Source organism: Pan paniscus, chromosome 18 (genome assembly GCF_029289425.2).
Source record: "Pan paniscus chromosome 18, NHGRI_mPanPan1-v2.0_pri, whole genome shotgun sequence".
NCBI classification, from domain to species: Eukaryota; Metazoa; Chordata; class Mammalia; order Primates; family Hominidae; genus Pan; species Pan paniscus.
In genome coordinates, this window is record NC_073267.2 from 62,526,490 (window position 1) to 62,548,630 (window position 22,141).

The 22,141-nt window shown below is 46.1% G+C and overlaps 1 protein-coding gene across 6 annotated transcripts in view; it reads left to right on the plus strand.

The window, feature by feature from the left end:
- Positions 1-22,141, plus strand: part of CHD9 (chromodomain helicase DNA binding protein 9) — a 272,619-nt gene that overhangs the window by 22,518 nt on the left and 227,960 nt on the right. The window contains exon 2 of one of the 6 annotated variants that reach the window (XM_063597996.1): positions 5,082-5,111. The exons of the other annotated variants lie outside the window; for them this stretch is intronic. The gene's annotated coding sequence lies outside the window, so the exon portion shown is untranslated. The remainder of the gene's footprint in view (positions 1-5,081; positions 5,112-22,141) is intronic. 6 annotated transcript variants of the gene reach the window in all.

Sequence of the window (22,141 nt, forward strand, 5' to 3'; positions counted from 1 at the left end):
CCCGGAGGTGGAGGTTGCAGTGAGCTGAGATCATGCCACTGCACTCCAGCCTGGGCAACAGAGTGAGACTCTATCTCAAAAACAAAAACAAAAACAAATTTTAATTAATTAATTTTTGTTTGCTAATTTAAAAAATTTATTTATTTATTTATTTATTTTTACAAGCAAGGTCTCAGTGGCAGGATCACAGCTCACTGCAGCCTTGAACTCCTGGGCTCAAAGAATCCTCCCACCTCAGCCTCCTGAGTAGCTGGGACTACAGGTGCATGCCACCAGGCCCAACGAAGTTTATTTGTTTTGTTTTGTTTTTGAGATGGAGTCTCACTCTGTTGCCCAGGCTGGAGTACAGTGGCATGATCTTGGCTTGCTGCAACCTCCGCCTCCTGGGTTCAAGCAATTCTCCTACCTCAGCCTCCTGAGTAGCTGGGATTACAGGTGTGTGCCACCACGCCTAGCTAATTTTTGTATTTTTAGTAGAAACAGGGTTTTCCCATGTTGGCTGGTCTGGTCTCAAACTGCTGACCTCAGGTGATCCGCCTGCCTTGGCTTCTCAAAGTGTCGGGATCACAGGTGAGAGCCACTGCGCTTGCCCAGTATTTTTTTTAATATATAAAATTTTATTTTTTAAATTCATTTTTTATTGTTTGAGATGGGGTCTCGCTCTGTCGCCCAGGCTGGAGTGCAGTGGCGTGATCTCGGCTCACTGAAAGCTCTGCCTTCTGGGTTCACGCCATTCTCCCACCTCAGCTTCCTGAGTAGCTGGGACTACAGGCGCCCACCACCACGCCCAGTTAATTTTGTTTTTGTATTTTTAGTAGAGACGGGGTTTCACCATGTTAGCCAGGATGGTCTCTATCTCCTGACTTCATGATCCGCCTGCCTCAGACTCCCAAAATGCTGGGATTACAGGTGTGAGCCACCACGCCCAGCCTAAAATTTTATTTTTAAAGTATATATTTAAGGGGCACAATGTACGTTTACAATATGTAATGATTAAATCAGGCTAGTTGATGAATTCAGTACCTCACACACTTATCTTTTTTTGAGGTAAAACATTTAAAATCTACTTCTTCAGCAATTTTGAAATATACAATGCGACCCAGTACAGTGGCTCACCCCTGTAATTCTAACACTTTGGGAGGCCAAGTCGGGTGGATCACTTGAGGTCAGAGTTCAAGATCAGCCTAGCCAACATGGCAAAAATCCCGTCTCTACTAAAAATACAAAAATTAGCCAGGCGTGGTGTTGCTCATCTGTAGTCCCAGCTACTCGGGGAGCTGAGGCAGGAGAGTCGCTTGAACCGGGGAGGTGGAGGTTGCAGTGAGCTGAGATTGCACCACTGCACTCCGGCATGGGCAACAAAATGAAACCATGTCTCAGAAAAGGAAAAAGAGAAAAAAATATATATATACAATGCATTTTTATTTATTATAGTCACCATTCTGTGCAATATATCACTTAAGTTTATGTCTCCTGTGTAACTGAAACTTTGTACTTGCTATGATTTGAATGTTCCCTCCAAAAGTGGTGTTGAAATTTAATTGCCATTGTGACAGTATTATAAGGTGGGACCTTTAAGAGGTGATTAGGTCATAAGAGCAGAGGCCTCTTGAATTGATTCATGATGTTTTCACAGGAAGGGGTTAGTTATCTTGGGAGTGAGGAGGATGAAGTTCCGCCCTGTTTCCCTTTCTGTCTCTTGCACTTACTTGCCATTCCACCTTCTGCCACCGGATGACACAGCACGAAGGTCGTCTCAAGGTGCTGGTGGTATGCCATTGGACTTCCCAGCCTCCAGAGCTATGAGCCAAATACATTTCTGTTCATTGTAAATTACTAGTCTGTAGTATTCTGTTATAGCAACATAAAACAGACTAAGTATTATTTGATGATGTCTACTTTTTTCTTTTCCTGCCTGTGCCCATAATAATCCTTTAAAAGAAAATAAAATGAGCCACATCTGGCATAGTCAACTTGGACTATACAGAATTCCTAGCTCCCCAACTCCCTTTGTCCCTTAAAGACCCTTACTGCTTCCCTCCCCACTTCCATTCCCCTAACTCCTCATGGCTCCTGGCCCAGAAGCAGATTTGAGGAGAAGTCTGTGTGGGTCCTTTCTCCCCTTAAATTAATGCAAGATAACATTATGCTTTGCCAATTCAGAGAAAAGCAAGAGGTCTGAGGCACTGTTAACATTGTATCAGGTGATGCTAACCAGCATCACCAGAGTTATCTGCTTATTTACCCTCCTCCTGCCTGCAGAGGTCAGAGGTTGCCTGAATATGGCATTATGTCGTCTTTGAAAGTGAAGCTCCCACTCTGCAGCTCCTGGGAAGCATAAATCCTAGGTTGGTTCAGCAAGATTTGATGACTATACTTTCAGTATGGTTGTTTGGCTACCATTATACATACAGGAGCCTTGGAGTATGAACAGACCTGGGAAAGCTTTTCCTTCTCCTACCCCTCAAAAGACTTTTCTTACTGGTCTGGTCCATCTTTGGTGGCAAAACTTCCACCATTGGCTGTTCATGCCATTGAGCTCCCAGATTGCTTTCTATTAAAACTGAAAAATACATGTTAAGCTGTGGTCAGCTTGGATACCTCCACCCCTAGAGCTGTATATTGCACACCTTAAGTGCTCACACAATGTTTGTTAGATTGAACCAATGACTTAGCATAAAATGGTTCAACAGATGACGTTCTAATCCGACATCTGGCCAGAAACACTTCTAGAACTGAGTTATGTTTAGGCACCGTGGTATAATACAAAAATATATTTGGTCTTTGTCTCTGGTTCCTGGCACACAGCTCCTACATCCCTGGGAATTTTCTGAGTGGTAGGAATATCTTTTGTTATTCATAATAAGCCCCTTTCCATTATACCTCAGTTTATGTTAGTGGGGTGTCTTTTGGTTGGAATCCTAGATAGCCTCAGGGTATGGCTGGTCACCAAAAAGACCACACTGGAACTTTCAGTACCACCTACTGACCAGCCCCTCGAAAGGGGCTGGGGTGCGATGCTGGAGACTAAGCTCTATGAAAACTCTTGAACAATGAGATTTGAGGAGCATCTGGGTTGGTGAACACTTGGAAGAACTAGGAAGGTGGTGCTCCCAGAGACAGCATGGAAGCTCTGTCTAGCCCCACCATACCTTGCCCTCTGCATCTCTTCATCTAGCTGTTTCTGACTTGTGTCTTTATAGTAAACTGGTAAACGTAAGGAAAGTGTTTCCCTGCATTCTGTGAGCTTTCTAGCAAATTATTGAATCTGAGGAGGGGGGCATAGGGACCTCCTGAATTTATAGCTGGTTGGTCAGAAGTCCCAGAGATCCGGGACCTTCAACTGGCATCTGAAGTGGGAGCAATCTGTGCAACTAAGCCCTTAACCTGTGGAATCTCCAGGTAGTTAGTGTCAGAATTGAATTGCATTATAGGACACCAGCTGGTGTTGGAGAATTGGTTGGCATGGGGGAAAAAACCCACACATTTGTTAACAGAAGTATTCTGTGGGCAGAAACAGATCTTAGGAGACATATTTTGGCAAGAAGGGTTTTTTTCTTTTTTTTATTAACCACTTTTTCTGATTATCCCTTCCCTAAGCCTACTCACACCCCCATCAACATGGATAACTGAGAGGCATATGCAAAGTGCGGGAATCAGTTTCTAGTACAGCAGTTTGTTATTACAGTTGCTCAAGAAATATGTGTGCTGGGAAAATAAGGAGTGTCACTCTACACCTCCAAGGGGGAGACAGTGTTTGTCTAAACACAGGTCTTTGTCTCTACAACATGCTACCCCACCCACCCCTGCTGCCCAAGTGAGCTGGGCTTTTTGAGTCATTCGTGATGTGTTTTTGAACACAATGAGGGGGAAGAGCTCCCACAGTCTGTTCAGTTCTTGCTACAAGAAATACAAGCTGGGTTTGACTGAATGACAAAAAGAAATCTGTTGAGCCAGGAAGCGTAGTAAATACCGTGACTCTCTGCAAATGCGCACAGCCCAAACAGCTTTTTCCAGTCTGGAAAAATGAAGAGATTTGTCTGTGCAAAAACCAGCCAAGTCTCCACCCCTCTCCCTTTCTACTCCTCCACCCCCACCTCCTGGCTAGGCCTTCCACCCTGCCCCAGACATTCAGTCATCAGCTTTCATCCTCTGTGACTTGCATTGCCCCAGGAAATAACATGCCCGGCTCTGGGGAGATATACCAGCCTCTCCCAAGGATCTTTCAGGGATGTCTGTCTGGTTGGGTTTTGCCAGTCATCTCTGACCTTGGCCAGTGCTGGCTCACAGCAAAGTTATTCATTACGCAAAGTGGATCTGGTGTCTTATTCCTTGTTTATTCCCTACCTTCTCCTTCCCACTCCAGTCTTCCCCCTTTTGCTTTGAAAGAAGCTTTGTCCCATCCCTACTTCCATCAGGCAGTGTTTAGAGAGAAGATTTGCCGAAGATGAGATTTTAAAAGCATTTGCTCTCAGCTAGTACAGGGCATGGAGGTAGGATGGGAAATCTCCCAGGGACTGTCAAAGGCAACCAGTTCAGGACAGTCTTTGGTGGGTACAGAGTTTCTAGATGGGAGGGACTTACAGGGAGAATCTGGTTCTGCACCTTGTCTTAAAGATACATTTGCATAACAACTATGCAGTTTTCTCTTTGATAGTATGTTTTGGGAGGTGGTAGCTGGCAAAGACTATGGGGCAATAAAGCACCCACCCAAACCACTGGAGCAGTGGAGACAACACATCAAACCTGCAGTTCATTGTATTGGGAAGGGCACTGGAATTGGAATCAGAATTTCCATGGGTTTGAACCCTGGCTCCTATGAGTAGGTGTGTCTTATTCACCACTCTATCCACAGTGCCAAGCACAATCCTGCCAACAGCAGGTCAGCAGGTGTTCTTTTTTCCCCTCAAGTTGGGGGTTTGCCCTGTTGCCCAGGCTAGAGTGCAGTGGCATGATAGTGGTTCACTGCAGCCTCAAACTCCTGGGCTCAAGCAATCCTCTTACCTCAGCCTCCCAAGTAGCTGGGACTACAGGTGCATGCCACCATGCTTGGCTAATTAAAAAAAAATTTTTTTTTGTAGAGATGGTGTTTCACTATGTTGCCCAGGCTGGTAAGTGATCTGTTTATATTTGTCAAGTTTGTGAATGAATGAACGAATGAATGAATGAATGAACCAATAACCTTGGATACTTTTCCTCTTTGAGCCTCAGTTTTCTGCTCTATAAAAACAATATTTTAAAAAAGTCTAACACCTACTCTGCCTACCTCACCAGGTTAGTGTGTATGTGTGTGTGTGAGAGAGAGAGAAAGAGAAAGAACAAAATGTATGAATGTTCTTTGTCTCCTGCACACTGGAATTTAAAAGTCACTTTGTCTCAGGCTCTGTGCTTTAACCTTGGTGTTGGTGTTCCATATCAGGAGGAAGGACTATTTTCCAGTGTCCGGTAAACACTTAGTTCTCCATCCTGCATTCTAAGTATCTTAAGGACAGGAGAACATTTTATTTATTTATTTATTTATTTATTTATTTATTTATTTATTTATTCATGTATGTCAGCATCTCGCCCTGTCATCCATGCTGGAGTGCAGTGGCGTGATCTTGGCTCACTGCAGCCTCAACCTTCCCTGCTCAAGCCATCCTCCCACCTCAGCCTCCTGAGTAGCTGGGACTGCAGGCCTTTGCCGCCACACCCAACTAATTTTTATATTTCTTTGGGTAAAGACAGGGTTTCATCAGTTGCCCAGTCTTGTCTCAAACTCTTAGGCTCAAGTGATCTTCCCACCTCTGCCTCCTGAAGTGTTGGGATTACAGGCGTGAGCCACTGCACCCAGCCTATTTTAAATGCTTTTAACCGATTGGTTTAAATTTGAGAACAAAGAATTTTAAGGTTCTCAGTCTCAGCTTATAGCCACTGCCCTGTTGGTCCCTTACTTGGCCCCAGAACCCTGGAAACCTTCCCAGGACAGCGCTTGCCTTACTTCCAACCACAGATCTTCATCAGGTGCTGGAGGAATTCGACCTTCAGATCTTTGCCCATGCACTTGGCTCTGCCTGAAGCATTCTCTTTGCTTTTTACCCGTCCAATTCCAGCACATCCTTCAGATCCCAGGTTAGACTCATTTCTTCCAGGATACGTTCCCAGCTCCTCCTCTCTGCCCTGTCAGGTAAGCTTCCTCCTCCACGCCCTCCCTCTTTGTGTCCTCTATCTGAGTGCTCACCCTGCTGAACTGTGGTTTCCCATCAGTCGTCTGCCTCCCTTTTAAACTGTGGCCCCCTGAGGACTATGATCGTGTCTTCCTTGTTCATTGATGTAACCTTGGTACATATCACAGTGCCAGGTACCAAGAGGATATTCTACAAATAGGCATTGATTAAGTGACTGGCAACAGTGTGTTGAGGAGATGGGAGAGAGGGTGACAAATCACAAAGGTCCTCGTAGGCGGGTATTGTATTTCCTCAAGTATGAGAAACAACACTTCCACCAAAATGGCTTGCATAGCTAAGGATGCAAAGCTTTGGTGCATAACTTGCATAAACTAAGGATGCAAACACACCCCCAGACATTCCTGGACACACCCTACTGTAGGCAGTCATTCGTGTAACACACTTGCCCTTGCTCTGAAATTTCTCCTCTTATCATCTCCTTCCACTCATCTTTCTCATTTCCTGTATAAGGGAATTGCAAGACTAAAAGAATCTAACTGGCAGCAAAAAGGTAATGCCAGAGAAAGAGATTATATTGCCATACCTTTGCTTAAGGTTTTTTCCCCTCTTTCTCTGCCTGTTAGATTTCTGCACCATTCCATTGTAAGGAAATTCTACTTATCTTTATTATGGACAATTCCTGAAGACACCTGAACTTTGAAAAATAGCTTAGTATGTGGTTCTGCCCACTCTTTGGAGTCCTGCCAAAGGTGTCTTTCGGCAAATAGCCCCCAACTCCGTGCCTCAGTTTCCCTCTTTTCTCTCACAGAGATGAGAAACAGAAGTTGTCCTTGAAACTTTTTTTTGAAAATAAGAGCGCCCCCACCCCCGACTTTTTTGTTTTATTTTTAACAAAATAAAACCTGTCTCTCACTCTGTCACCCAGGCTGGAGTGCAGTGGCATGATCATAGCTCACTGTAACCTTGAACTCATGGCCTCAAGCGATCCTCCCACCTCAGCTTCCCAAGTAGCTAGGACTACAAGTGTGCATCACTATGCCTAACTAATTTTTTTTTTTTAATTGAGATAGGGTCTCACTTTGTTGCCCAGCCTGGGGTCTCAAACTGCTGGCTCAAATGATCCTCCCGCCTCAGCCTCTTAAAGTTCTGGGATTACAAGCGTGAGCCACCCGCACCCAACCCTGACTAATTTTTGAATTTTTTTGTAGAGATGAGGTCTCACTATGTTGCCCAGGCTGGTCTTGACTCCTGGTTTCAAGCAATCCTCTTGCCTTGGGCTCCCAAACTGCTGAGATTACAGGTGTGAGCCACCGCACCAGTAGAAGAGCTCCTTAAATATGCAGTTACTTGCTGGTCATGACCATGGAATGTGAAGGAAAGGAAGGTGTCACTTAATTCTTCTATGGGCAGGTGAATTTTAAGTTCTTAAGGTTGACTCAAATGTGGTCAGAGACTCAAGTGAAAACTTGCCCTACCCAAAGAAAGAGTCCTGAACTGGCCTTGAAGAGGAGGAGGATTTCTGAAGCAGTTTAGAGTGTTGTTGGTAAGGACCCAACTGGCAGCAGATACAGCATGATAAAATCACAGAAGCCTGGCAGGGTGCGGTGGCTCATGCCTATAATCCCAGCACTTTGGGAGGCCGAGGCGGGTGGATCATGAGGTCAGGAGGTCGAAACGATCCTGGCCAATATGGTGAAACCCTGTCTCTACTAAAATACAAAAAATTAGCCGGGCGTGGTGGTAGGCACCTGTAGTCCCAGCTACTCTGGAGGCTGAGGCAGGAGAATGGCTTGAACCTGGGAGGCGGAGGTTGCAGTGAGCCGAGATCACGCCACTGCACTCCAGCCTGGCAACAGAGTGAGACTTCGTCTCAAAACAACAACAGCAACAACAAAATCACAATCACAGAAGCCTGAAAGTGTTTTCTGAGCCCCAGGAACATCAGGTGGTCTTACCCTGTTAGGATGCTGGTCAAGCCTTTCGTGGTGTGCCTTCATCTGACCTCCTGGCTTCGTCTGTCCACACCCTCTACCATACTGCAGGCATACAGGACCCACTTCCTAGGTTAGGGTTGCAAACTGGGGGTGCTCGGGTAAACTTGGACTGCTAGACAGGGTTTGTTTGGCTCATAACATCGTCTTTTGCAATACTTTTTACTTAAGTCAATTCCCAAATTGGGAGACTTCACGTAAAATCCAAATCTTCACTTCTTTTGTAAAAATGAAAGATCTGGCAACAGAGGGCCACATTCGTCCACAATAGCAATCAGCTAGAGCCAGAAATGAGTAGCTGCTGCCCCTTTCAGAGAGGACTTGCTGTCTCCAGTCCCCACCACTCTGGTCAGCTGCCTTTGATCATCTTTTTTTTTTAATTTTTTAAATTTTTTTTAGAGATGAGGTCTTGCTATGTTGCCTAGACTGGTCTTTTACCACTGGCCTCAAGCAATGTCCACCTAGAGCACTGGGATTACCCCCAGACCCAGCCTGCCTTTGATCATCTTACCCCCCAGGACATTTATGTTGCCTGCTGGGCCCTAAAGGCACTTGAGTTTCCTGACATCTGCCTTGGGGAGGACCTTCTATCCCCTGGGCTCCTGGTACATCACACACCTTTCCTCCCTGCCCCCATTGATGCTGATTTATCCAGTATTCTGGGGCTGGGGGCTGGATTCTTTCTGCTTTCAAGGGGATAAGTTCCCATTCCATAAAGACACACAAGGCCACAGGCTAAGGAACAGGCAGGGACCTGTTCTTTGCTTCCCAGATAACACACACCCACTTTAGCAATAACCTTCTGGGAATCATGCCCGTGACTTTTCTTTTTTCTATTCCATTAGTGATTTTCAAAGAGGAAGTTTCAGTCAGATAAAAGGAGCAGATGGCACTGTACGAGGCCTCCTGCCGGGTAAATATTTTGGAGGAGCCAGGGCTTTTCTGTGAGTTGCTCCTCTTGCCTGGTAAGCTTTGATTTCCCAGGTTATCGAGGTGTGTTCTCCTAAGGAAGGAATCAGGCCTTACTTAACCTTGATAATTAAAATCACTGTTCTCATTGCCCTTCCTTCATAAACAAGGAAATTGGAACAGAGCTAAGAGAAGCTTTTTCATGCAGTTTAGGAAAGAATGAGCAATGGAAAAAGGAAATTGAGAGCTTTGGGGAGTTTATAGCAGAGAGCATTTGAGTTTGAAATAGGAGCTGAGAATCCATATGTTTGAGAGGAAAGAAAAGAAAAGAACAGCCACACGCCCAGAGCTTCAAGGGGACGTGCGGAAATTGTTATAGGAAAGGGGGCAGGGAGGCCCACGTGGGTCTCCCTTTATCAGACCCAGATGTTCAGCCAACAGTTCTCAAGATGCCCATGAAAAGGTCTAGAGTCTGCTGAGCTAGACTCACTGTTTTCTTAACTACCAAGAGGCACATGAAATCAGTGGCCTGGAGCTTTCCACCGTGGCTCAATGGTTCCCTGAGGCCCTCCTGGGGTCTGTGCCGCACCAATTATACACAGACTGGGCTGCCTTAGGGCAGGACTTGGAAGTGAATAGGACTGACTGGCTCACTGGGTAACTGTCCCTGCCTGTCAGCCCCTGCCAAACACAGGCTGCCAAACCTCCCTCTGTTGCCTCCTGCCCCAGACTAACCTTGGAAGGCAGGAGACATTGGAAGGTCCAGGTTTAGCTCTCAATTCCACCTGGCATAAATGACTTAGTTTCTCTGAGCCTCAGTGTTGGTGTCTTTAAAATGAGGGAAAAAATCATTTGTGAGGTGCATATAAGATATGTGTGAAAGGGCTCTGCAAAGAAGAAAGCACAAAATGTTTTTTATTATTCATTATCCTTTTAAAAATTACTAACAAAAATTTCAAATAAATGCTCAGGTAGGCAGAATGAACCCTCATAACCCAGCTTCAAGAATTATCAACTCATGGCCAATTTTATTGTATCTATATCTCCACCCACTTTCTCCATCCCTGTGTTATTTTGAAGCAAATCCCAAATATTCTATTATAGTATCTTACTATCAAATGTATACAGCTGACTTGCTCCCTCAACCAATGGAAACTTACCCAATCCTCAGGTGTCCCTTTCTGCACCCCTTTTCCCTTCCAGGGGGCCACACCTCCTATCCCCACCATGCACCTGGTGCCCTAAACCTTCTCAAATCCATTATTACTACGAAACTGTCATCACTGGTAGTAGCTCAGGTTGTAAGCCCTGGGAAGCCTGAGATGTATTTGCATTTTATCAGGCCCCATTGTCTTTAGAGAGAAGAGTGACTTCTAACAAGTAAACTATGAAGTATCACTCTCTAGAAGTAGCAGGAGGTGGTGAGCCATTAAGGGCCCTCCAAACCCTTGACACCAAGCATAAGCTCTATAGGAATTGGCTGAGTTCCTCCTGTTGGTGCTTTTCTTCCAGGGAGAGGGCACATGGAGCAGAGAACACCGGTGAATTTTGTCCTCTCAGCCTCTGACTGCAGGGGAATCAGGGCTCTCCTCTCCTGGCAGATGCTTTACTGCTGACTTGAAGTCTGTGACTAAGCTGTGAATATGAGACTCAGGTCTATTCCCAAGTCCTCATGCAGTGGATAGGATGCAAGCTCCAAAAGTCAGGAGACTTGATTCAAATCCTGCCTCCACTACTTATATCACATAGCTTCTCTGTGCCTCACTTTATCTTCCTCATCTGTAAAGCAGGGGTTACAATACTTACTTCACAGTTGTTGAAAGGATCGTTATGAGATAATGTCATATTCCTTAGGATTCTTTTGGTAGCAGGTGATAGAAAATCCAATTCAAGACTGGACACAGTGGCTCATGCCTGTAATCCCAGCACTTTGGGAGGCCAAAGCAGGAGGATCACTTGAGGTCAGGAGTTCGAGACCAGCCTGGCCAACATGATAAAACCTTGTCTCTACTAAAAATACAAAAATTAACCAGGCATGGTGGTGGGCACCCATAATCCCAGCTACTCGGGAAGCTGAGGTAGGAGAATCACTTGAATCCAGGAGGCTGAGTTTGCAGTGAGCCGAGATCACGCCATTGTACTCCAGCCTGGGCGACAGAGCAAGAGTCTGTCTCAAAAAAAAAAAAAAAAAAAGAAATCCAATCCAAGATACTTTTGAGCAAAACAGGAGTGCAGGGGCTCATCTTAAGATGAAAATTCCAAGGATGGACATGATGGATTTGGAGTTCAAATGTTAGAGCGGGACTCTCCTTACGTCTTGGCTCCATCTTCTGTCTTTTAACTTTAGTCTTGGGTTAATGTAACAAGCTGACAGCATCAGTTCTAGCCCCTATATCCTTTCAGGTTTGGGGTCAGAGAGATTCTGACAAAAGTCTCATTGACCCTGATTGGGTCCCATGAGCATCCCTGAAACAATCACTGTAATCAAGGAAAATGACATGCACTTTTTTTTTTTTTTTTTTTTGAGATGGAGTCTCGTTCTGTCGCCCAGGCTGGAGTGCAGTGGCGCGATCTCAGCTCACTGCCAGCTCCGCCTCCCAGGTTCACGCCATTCTCCTGCCTTAGCCTCCCGAGTAGCTGGGACTACAGGCGCCTGCCACCACGCCTGGCTAATTTTTCTGTGCTTTTAGTAGAGACGGGGTTTCACTGTGTTAGCCAGGATGGTCTCGATCTCCTGACCTCCTGATCCACCCTCCTCGGCCTCCCAAAGTGCTGGGATTACAGGCTTGAGCCACCGCGCCCGGCCAACATGCACTTATTTACTTGAGCTGATGTCACTGCATCTATAGGGACTGAGAGAGCAGGAGGAGTGGTTCATTACAGGGCATTGCAGGGGGTGTTGGGCATGGTTACCCAAATGAAGGTGAGACCAGGCATAGTGGCTTATTCCTGTAATCCTAACACTTTGGGAGGCCAAGGCAGGAGGATCGCTTGAGGCCAGGAGTTAGAGACCAGCCTGGGCAACATAGTGAGACCCTGTCTTTACAATAAAAATTAGCTCAGCCGGGCGTGGTGGCTCACACCTGTAATCTCAGCACTTTGAGAGGCTGAGGGGGGCGGATCACGAGGTCAGGAGTTCGATACCAGCCTGGCCAATATGGTGAAACCCCATCTCTACTAAAAATACAAAAATTAGCCGAGCATGGTGATGCGTGCCTGTAGTCCCAGCTACTCGGGAGTCTGTGGCAGAAGAATCGCTTGAACCTGGGAGACGGAGGTTGCAGTGAGCCGAGATCGTGCCACTGCACTCCAGCCTGGGTGAAGAGTGAGACTCTGTCTCAAAAAAATAATAATAATAATAATAATTAGCCAGCCATGGTGGCGTGCACCTGTAGTCCCAGTTACTTGAGAGGCTGAGGCAGGTGGATCACTTGAGCCCGGGAGGTCGAGACTGCAGTGAGCTATGATGGTGCCACTGCACTCCAGCCTGGGTGACAGAGTGAGATACTGTCTCAAAAAAACAAAACAAAACAAAAGAAAATGAAGTTGAATAGATAATAATGGCAAAACTGAAGGTGCTTGCTATAAATGCTTTGTAAGTCCTCAGGCACATTATTGAAGATCATAAAACAGTAATTCCCTTCTCCTATCTCATGGAGCATTTTTTATTCCTTTTCAAATAAGTTTCACATATTTAATCTCTTTGAGCTTCATAACAGTCCTATGAGACAAACAGGAGTACAGGTATTGTCTTCCCATTTTTACAGATGAGGAAATCAAAGCACAGAGCAGGTGAGGACTTTGCCCATGGTCAACATGGCAAGGTAGTGTGGACTGTGCTTAGAGTCACACAGAGACACAACTGGCTCTGAATTCCCTGGCAGATCCACTGGGACTGGAAACTAGGACATTTAGGGTATGGGTTAATCAAGGCCTGCCCTGGGGTTTGGATCACCCACCCAGGTTCATTCCTGAGTAAACAGTTTAGACGGATGGCAGTTGGGTATGTCAAGGACCCATTGTTGATGCCGGGGCAGGTGGCAAGGGAAAGAACTGAAAGGAAAGACACTGGCACACCAGGAACACCCTCACATGACTGATCCCCTTTACACCAGGCAGCTGGGTACAAGACTTGGTCTTCCTCGTCCCAGAAAAAAATGCCAATCAAAAATAAAACAAAAAGAAGGGGAGGCCACGCTGGTTGCAGGGCTGGTTCCTGGACTTCTTTCAAGGGAACTTGATCCTGGAGCCAAGAGCATCCTTTGCCAGGATGTGGAGGGAGAGAAGAATCCCCCAGTCAAATGGGGATGGTTTGGCCAGAGTCTCAGCATCCTCTTAAGTGTTGCTGACATCTCCAAAGAGTCTTCCAAAAACCGGAGTCCCTCCTCTGCCTCCAGGTTCTGAACACATTGAGAAAGAAGACAAAGGAATGGCAGGGAGCCAACATACCACCTTAATTACCACTAAAGCTAGCATGGAGGTTGCAGCTGAGTGTGAGAACAAAATGAGCTTCCTGACCGAGCCTGGGAGAAGGATGGGGCTGAGCCAATCATTCCAGAGAGTCTTCCCAAGTCACCCATTCAGATCAGTCATTCCATTATTGTGGACAGTGAGAGTGAAGATAAAGAGGGGTGTTTAGGGAAAATCTTTCCTTGTGAAAACCAAAAGCAGGAAAACATGTGAGTGTGGCAAGGTATTAATCTCTCTGCACATCAGTCGAGATCTCTTCTTCAGTATAATGGGGATAGTGACAGTGAGGGTTCTGTGGGATCACGTGTATGACGGTCCTGGCATGCAGTAATCGCTCAGTAAAGGCTGTTTTTGTGTGCAGTCCAGGTTCATGGCAGGTGGCCTTTCTTTCCTCCCCGGCATGAAGCCCAGGGCCCCAGAGTCCTGCCGGGCTTGTGTATCGCTCTTTCTCTCCAGCTGTAAAAATTCATGAGAATGTGGGTGTGCGGTGGCTTTCCAGTTTCTTGGCTTCTCCCCAGGCTATGTTCTCCCACTTGGGGGCAGGGGGGTGGCAGACATCCTTTTCACAGCGGTGAATGCCACCCCACCCCAACCCCCATGCCCTGTCCCAGCAGAGTCTGGCTCAAAGTTCAAAGCCAGGGTGGCTTTGTTGAGTAATTTGGTGACATTGCCTGCCTGCCTGCCCACCATGCAGGGATAAGTCTTGCTCTCACACGCCCATTTGCTAGGCATCTGCTGCCCTGTGTTTTGTGGTGTGGAGGATGGGAACAGCTCACCCCCCCCCGACTGACCGCGGTGAGGCTCAGCTTCCTTCCTCTCCCCCGCCCTTGGGCTCTCAGTCCCACACACAGCCCCACTCAGTGAGGTTTCGGATCTGCTCCCAGGCTGGTTGGCGCTGACTCCATCTGGATCCACACCAACCCCTTCCTCCTGGGGGTTCAGAGTGTTCTTGGAAGGAAGCCTGGGAAGGGAAAGGCCTTCTCCAGCATTCCCCATCCAGTGGTTGGCTGACAGCATAGAACTGAGCTGCCAAGAACGCTGGAGTCAGACAGAACTGAGTTCAAATCCCCGGGTGACCTTGGGCAAGCTGCTCTCTCTGCTTCAGTTTCCTCATCTGTAAAAAATGTGACAGTAACAGGATCTGCCTCCTGGGATGATTGTGAGGATTCAGGGAGATACTAACTGTGATGTCCTCACCCCTACATCTGGCAGGTGGGAAGTGCTTAAGAAATGGTGGCCCTGGTGCCAGGGATCCCGCCTTCCCATGGGTGTACTCACAGGGAGGAGGCGAACGCCGTCTCCTTTTGCTCATCCCACCTCCCAAATTAGACCCCTGCCGTAGTTACTCTGACATGACCAAACTGGTTTGGTTTCCTGCAAACTCCTTTTGGACAAGGACTCTGTCTCATTTGTCTTATAACTCCCATGCCTAGTGTGGTCCTGGCACTTACACAGCACTAAATGTTTGGAATAAATAAGTGGAGGATAAAGGAGCAAACGAGTGCCTGGTGGGCAGCATCTGTTCAAGGACTGTTTTCTGAACTCCAGGCGGTTATTTCTGTCCCTTCCATTTTCCCTCTCTCCTTCCTCCCTCCCTCCCTTCCTTCTCTCCTTCCTTCCTTTTGACCTTCCTCTTCAGACCTCCTTTCCTTCTTGCTAAATGGAAAGAGCTTCCTCCTTTCCTTTTCTTGTAATATCCAAGCTGCAAGAGCATCCCTTGAGAGCCCTTCACCCAGCCGAGAGCAGCGATTCCTCTTTCAAATTGAGTCTGTCCCCTGACTCATTCATTAAAATGCATAGGGCATGTGACCAAACTGCATAATGAGTCTCTCATGAGGAAGGCTTGGAGGCAGGGAGATGCTGCCAACTGCAAAGGCAAATACTTCCCCCCCAGCTGTGGATCAGGCTCATTGGCTGTCATACCCTGGGAAGGCTGGGGGCTGCCGTTCATCTCCAGTAAATCAGCCAAGCCCTGGAGAGCTGCAGCCTGGCGCAGGCTGTACAGTCTTGGAAGCTGTGTTGCTTTGGAGAATCCAACCCATGACTTTTCTCAACCTTCTTCCACTCCATTTCTAGTTTTTCATTTATTTAAATATACTTTTAACTCCATAGGTGATATGCAAATACCTGCTTATCATACAATATGCAAACATAAAAGAAAACCCCCTTTGATAATGTCTCTGTACTGCTACCTCTCTCGGAGACAAACAACTGTTGTCACTCAGCTCTTTACCTTCCAGGGCCCTTGGGCTGCTGGGTGACAGATGTTCCATGAAGGTGATTTGGGAGCCCAAACACCCTTTTGCCCTCCTGAAGTCCTAGGCCAGTTCTCAATAAAAACAGTCAACATTCATCTTAAGTGCCTTCTCAGCTCCCTCCCAAGCAAACTCTGTGTCTGTTACGTGTAACCCCTACCCACCCTAAATCCCATCCCTGCAAAAGAACCCCACTCTCCACACTTAGGAAGCAAACAGATAAACTAGATTATTTCCTGATTGGAAATTTAGATTTGACTGTTTTCCAGAGGCACCTGCACCTTTATTATTTATTTATTTATTTATTTATTTAGAGACAGGATCTCACTTTGTCATCCAGGCTGGAGTGCAGTGGTGTGACCAAGGCTCCCTGCAGCCTCAATCTCTCAACCTTAAGTGATCCTCCCATTTCAGCCTCTCGAATAGCTGGGACTACAGGCGTGCACCACCACACCCAGCTAATTTTTGCATTCTTTGTAAAAATGGGGTCTCACTATGTTGCCAGGGCTGGTCTCAAACCCCTGAGCGCAAGCCATCCTCCTGCCTTTGCCTCCCAAAGTGTTGGGATTACAGGCATGAGCCATTATGCCCTGCTGCATCTGCACTTTAATACTGGATTCTTGAAGAGTGAGAAAGATATCAAAATTCAATGACTCTCATCATTGCCTCTCAGGCACTAGGGCCACCCCTATGTTCCATTTTTAGGTGGTGAGCCTCTCTGAATCTGCAAATTCATATCACTTTGGTCACAACCTATTCAGCTAGCTATGTGGCCTTAGGAAAATCACTGACTTCTCTGAATGGCATTAACTCATCTGCAGAATGTGAATAACAGTAGTACCCCCATTTATTGGGTTGTTGTAAAGCTTAGATGGGATTATCTATTACAGCCCTAAGCACTATGCATGGCACATAGCCAAGATGCAATTAATGTTAGGGATTATCATCATCATCATTATTTTTACTCTAATCTGTCATAACCCAATTCACTCATTCAAGAACTATTTATTGAGCACCTGCTATGTGCCAGGCATTGTCCTTGACCCTGAGAGTAGGGCAGTGAAGGAGTCATACAAGGTTCCTGCCTTCTAGGGGCTTACATTCTAGTACAAATGTACCACACCTTTCTGTTTGATAAGCACTTTCTTCCCCATTGTGTCATGTTGTTCTCACTAATGCCTTTCAATCAGGCAAAGGCAGTATGATTGTCCGCATTGTACAGATAGAAAGCTGAGGCTTAGAGAATTAAGCTAATAGAGATAGCTAGAAAGTGGCCAGGTACAACTTGATCTAGGGTCCTCCTGGCTCGTTTCTGTGCTCTCTCATGATGGACACTGATGATTGTTTTGGGGTGAGGGGCATGGAAGCAGCTCTCAGAGCCTTGAGAGCTCTGACCCACCAGCAGAAGCACAAAAGAGAACCAGGGACTGGCTTTGGTTCGATTGTGAGTGTCCCAGTTAGTTCTGTCCATGAAGTCTGTCAATGACTGGGCCTAACAATGTGTGCCTCTGCCCGGTGTCAGCCTTGGGGGCCTGGAGGAGACTTTATCTTAAGGAAAAAGTGCTTGCTTCAGCACGTGGCCAGTGGGGCCTGGCTGTGACAGCAGGCAGCTCTGCTGTGGCAGCTCAGCTGTCTGAGAGCACTTCCCCTTGGGTTCCCCGCAGAGCAGGAGAGAAGGTGTCTAGGCCTATGGGCTTGGTGACCAAACTGCATGGTTTCTGGTAGTGTGCCTGGAACTCCTGCTGTGCAAGATTTCCTATATACACCCAGCATCCGCCTAATCTGGGCTGGGCGGGGCAGGGCTGATCCTGTCTGAGAACACAGGAACTGGAAGTCTGTACCGGGGCAGGTGGCAGGGGCAGGCCTGGCAAAGACCGAGGGAGAGGACACCAAGGGCCAGCCACCGCACAGAGAGACCAGTGACTGAACATGGCTGGGCCGGGGTGTTTCCCAACCCCGTCACAGTGAAAACTCACCCGTACCCGGTGACCCCAGGTGACAATTCTGAGCCTGCAACAGCAGTGCATAACTGATAGTGTCACCTCTGCCTAATCCTCCTGGAAACACACACACACCCTGCTTTATTTCCCGTCTCTCAACACCCTTCCTTATGGGTACTTCATACCAGTCCCAAGAGCAGGCTTTTGTTTACTTTTTCTATTTTTTTTTTTTGAGATGGAGTCTTCCTCTGTCGCCCAGGCTGGAGTGCAATGGTGTGATCTTGGCTCACTGAAACCTCTGCCTCCCGGGTTCAAGTGATTCTCCTGCCCCAGCCTCCTGAGTAGCTGGAATTACAGGCATGCACACCACACCCCACTAATTTTGTATTTTTAGTAGATACAGGGTTTTGCCACGTTGGTCAGGTTGGTTTTGAACTCCTGACCTCAGGTGATCTGCCCGCCTCAGTCTCCCAAAGTGCTGGGATTACAGGCATGAGCCACCGCGCCCGGCCTTGTTTTCCTTTTTACTGAATTTAAGTGCTTAGGGTTATTCACAATCTTTGACTCATGACATTCTTTCATCTTCAGTTGGACCTTGTGCAACCTGCATCTGGTAATTTATTATTTATCTGTTTGTGTATTTCCTTATAATACAGTCACTCCACTGCACGTTCTTCCCCTGTGTTCCTCCCTTCCCATTACTTTGCCTTCCCTGCCCTATTCTGAATATTGAGTTCATCATTCCTTTGCTCCTCTAAAAAATAATGCTTTTTCAAATATTTTTCTAAAAGCCATATTGTTTAGATTTGTTGTTTTTTTCTTGCGTAAAGGAATATCCTGGCTAGGCGCAGTGGTTCATACCTATAATATCAGCACTTTGGGAGGGGGAGGCAGGAGGATCACTTGAAGCCAGGAGTTCAAGACCAGCCTGGGCAACACAGCAAGACCCTGTCTCTACAAAAAAATTTTTAAAATGTAGCTGGGCATGGTGGTGTGTCCCTGTAGTCCCAGCTACTTGGGAGGCTGAGGCAGGAGGATTGCTTGAGCCCAGGAGATTGAGGCTGCAGTGAGCCATGATAGTGCCACTGCACTCCAACTTGGGCAACAGAGCAAGACCCTGTCTCTAAAAAAAAAAATTAAAATTAAAACAAAAAAGAATATCCTGCTATATGCAGCTTTCTTGGGTATACTTTTTTCTCATAATATTATGTGGCTAAAACGCACCCATAGCGTAGCATTCAGCTACGGTCCACTTGTTGTCCCTGCTCTATTGCAGTTCTTCCTAGTATGTTCCATGGGAATTTACTGAATCTCCTGTTAGTGGACATTTGGGTTGTTACCAGCTTTCCATGACTTTGAACACGCTAAGCTGATCATTTTTGTCTGTGTCTCCAGGGAAACAATGTGAATTTATCAGTTTACAATCCCAGTAACAACAAACATATAAAGATCCAATTGATCTGTATTCTTTCCAACAACTTGGTATTATCAAGCTTCTTAATTTTTTCCAACTGAAAGGGTATTAAGTGACATCTCATTGTGATCTCTTCATGGTTATTGCCTTTCCAAATATGGTTTACAGTGGTCAGTTGGTGGAGCAGTGGGGGTCATCCTGCAAGGGGACTGTGAAGATTTTTTTTTTTTTTTTTTTTTTTTTTTTTTAGAGATAGGGTCTCTAAAACTCAGGCTGGATTGAGTTCAGTGGCACAATCATGGGTCACTGCAGCCTCAACTTCCTGGGCTCAAGCGATCCTCCCACCTCAGCCTCCCAAAGTGTTGAGATTACCAGCATGAGCCACTATGCCCAGCCAAGACGTAAGGATTTAATGAAGCACAGAATGCTTGCAAAGCCTTTCCCAATTAGGACCACGTCACTGTCTTATTCAACTTTGGGTCGCCAATACCCAACACAATGCCAGGTACCTCATCATTATCAAACCAACAATATGATAATATTAGGTTGGTGCAAAAATAATTGCGATTTTTGCCATAACATTTATTGAGTGCTTGCTTACTAAGTGCCAGGTGCTTATTAACTGACACCTTTACTTTTATTATTTCACTTAATTATTCTGGAAACTCTATAAGTTAAGTTCTATACTACCCCAATTTTGTAGATGGGAAACTGAAACTAAGTGTCTCTCCCAGAATCACACAAGTAGTAAATGATAGAGCCAGGATCTGAACGCTGGCATCTGACACCTAAGTCCTTAGCTACTATATTATAGGTGCTCAATAAATTCTTGAATGAAATAACTTCACTGTGTTATTCTCTTTCATGTTGCTTATAACCAAACGCTTGAAACTGGATAATTGGTAAAGAAAAGAAATTTCTTCACAGTTACAGAGGCTGAGAAGTCCCAGGTCAAGGGGTCCTATCTGGTGACAGCCTTCTTGCTTGAGGGGACTCTCTGGAGAGTACTAAGGTGGTCCAAGGTGTCGCATGGTGAGGGGGCTGAGTGTGCTAACATGTTAGCTCAGGTCTTTGTTCTTATAAAGCCATCAGTCCCCACCCATGATAACCCATTAATCCATGAGTGGATTAATCCACTCATGGATTAACCCATTCATTAGGGCAGAGCCCTCATGATGCAAGCACCGTTTAAAGACCACATCTCTCAATACTGCCACATTGGGGATTAAAGTTCAACATGAGTTTTAGAGGAGACAAATATTCAACCCACAGCACCTACCCATAACCAGAGATAGGGTCACACGCCATGGTACTTTTACTTTTTATCTCTTATCAAGTATATTTGAAATACACTTACATTTTGATTATAAACATGGCTTAAAGAATTTAACTCAATTTATAATTGGTTATAATTTCTCAGCAATCATGCAGACTTGAGAACTCTCGCTGTGAGCGATATCTAACTCACAGATTATTCTCAAATGCCAATTCCTCCTTTATCAACAATTTCTCTAACCACGCTCTCTCCTTCCTTCCTTCCTTCCATCCTTCTTTCCTTCCTTCCTTCCTTCTTTCTCTTTCTTTCACAGTCTTGCTCTGTCACCCAGGCTGGAGTGCCTGGGTGACGATCATAGCTCACTGCAGCCTCAAACTCCTAGGCTCAAGCAATCAGCCCCCATCAGCCTCCCAAAGCACTGGGATTACAGGCATGAGCCACCGTACCTGGTCTGTTGTGTCTATTATTGACCCACAAGGGCAGAGATATTTGTATGCTTAGTTTTGTCTGTATCTTTAGTGAATTTAGCACTTAATGTGTCCCTAGTACCTGTAACTGTGTGTGGCACAGAGAGGTAACTCAACAAATATTTATTGAATGAAGAAATAAATGCATGCTTGCAGGAATGGATGAATGAGTGAATGAATCAATGAATACTAAATTGAATAGTTAATGAAAATTGACGATATTATTTTGATTTTGTGGTTTTTAAAAATTTTAGAACCAGGCTGGGTGCGGTGGCTCACACTGTAATCCCAGCACTTTGGGAGGCCGAGATGGGTGGATGACCTTAGGTCAGGAGTTCGAGCCCAGCCTGGCCAAAATGGTGAAACCCTGTCTCTACTAAAAATACAAAAATTAGCCAGGTGTGGTGGCAGGTGCCTGTAATCCCAGCTACTCGGGAGGTTGAGGCAGGAGAATCACTTGAACCCAGGAGGTGGAGGTTGCAGTGAGCCGAGATCGTGCCATTGCACTCCAGCCTGGGGGACAAGAGCGAGACTTCGTCTCAAAAAAAAAAATTGGAACCAACTGTTTTTTCAGGTTTCAGACATTTCTGTAAACCAGTAGAAAAGCTGGGAGGCAGACAGGCGTGGTGGCTCTGCCCCACTCCAGCCTGGGCAACAGAGTGAGACTCCGTCTCAAAAAAAAAAAAAAGAAAAGAAAAGAAAAGCTGGGAGGCCTGAGATTTTGTGTCTATTATACCTAAGGGATGAAAGATTCCTGACCTGGAGACCCGAAACAATGTTTGGCTGCTTTTTTCTTTGTCTCTTGTAAACCAACATCAGCAATGAGCAGGCCACCTCAAGTGTGACTCAATCAACGCGAGGCAGGAGGCATTCAAAACAAAACAGAATACTCCTGGCAGCCTTAATATAGCGATTTTTCTAGCAATCTACATGACTATCCAGGCCCAATGCACCCCATTACATATGCAAAACATCTGACGTTTGTGTAACAAGCCCTTAACCCCTGGCTGTTATTCTTATTTCCAAACTGGGGTGCATCATTAGATAAATGCAGAAATCAAGAACCGTCGCTCCTAGTCAAGCGTCTGTGGCTCAGTTCTCAGAGCCAGGCCAAAGGAGTAATTATAGCTTTCCTCTATAGTGTACAGGGCAGGAGGCTGATTTAATAAAGGAAGCCTACTGTCTGTCTCCAGCCTGGCTCTGACTCATGGAACGAGGGAGTCCCAGAGCACTACCCACAGAGGGTGGGTGG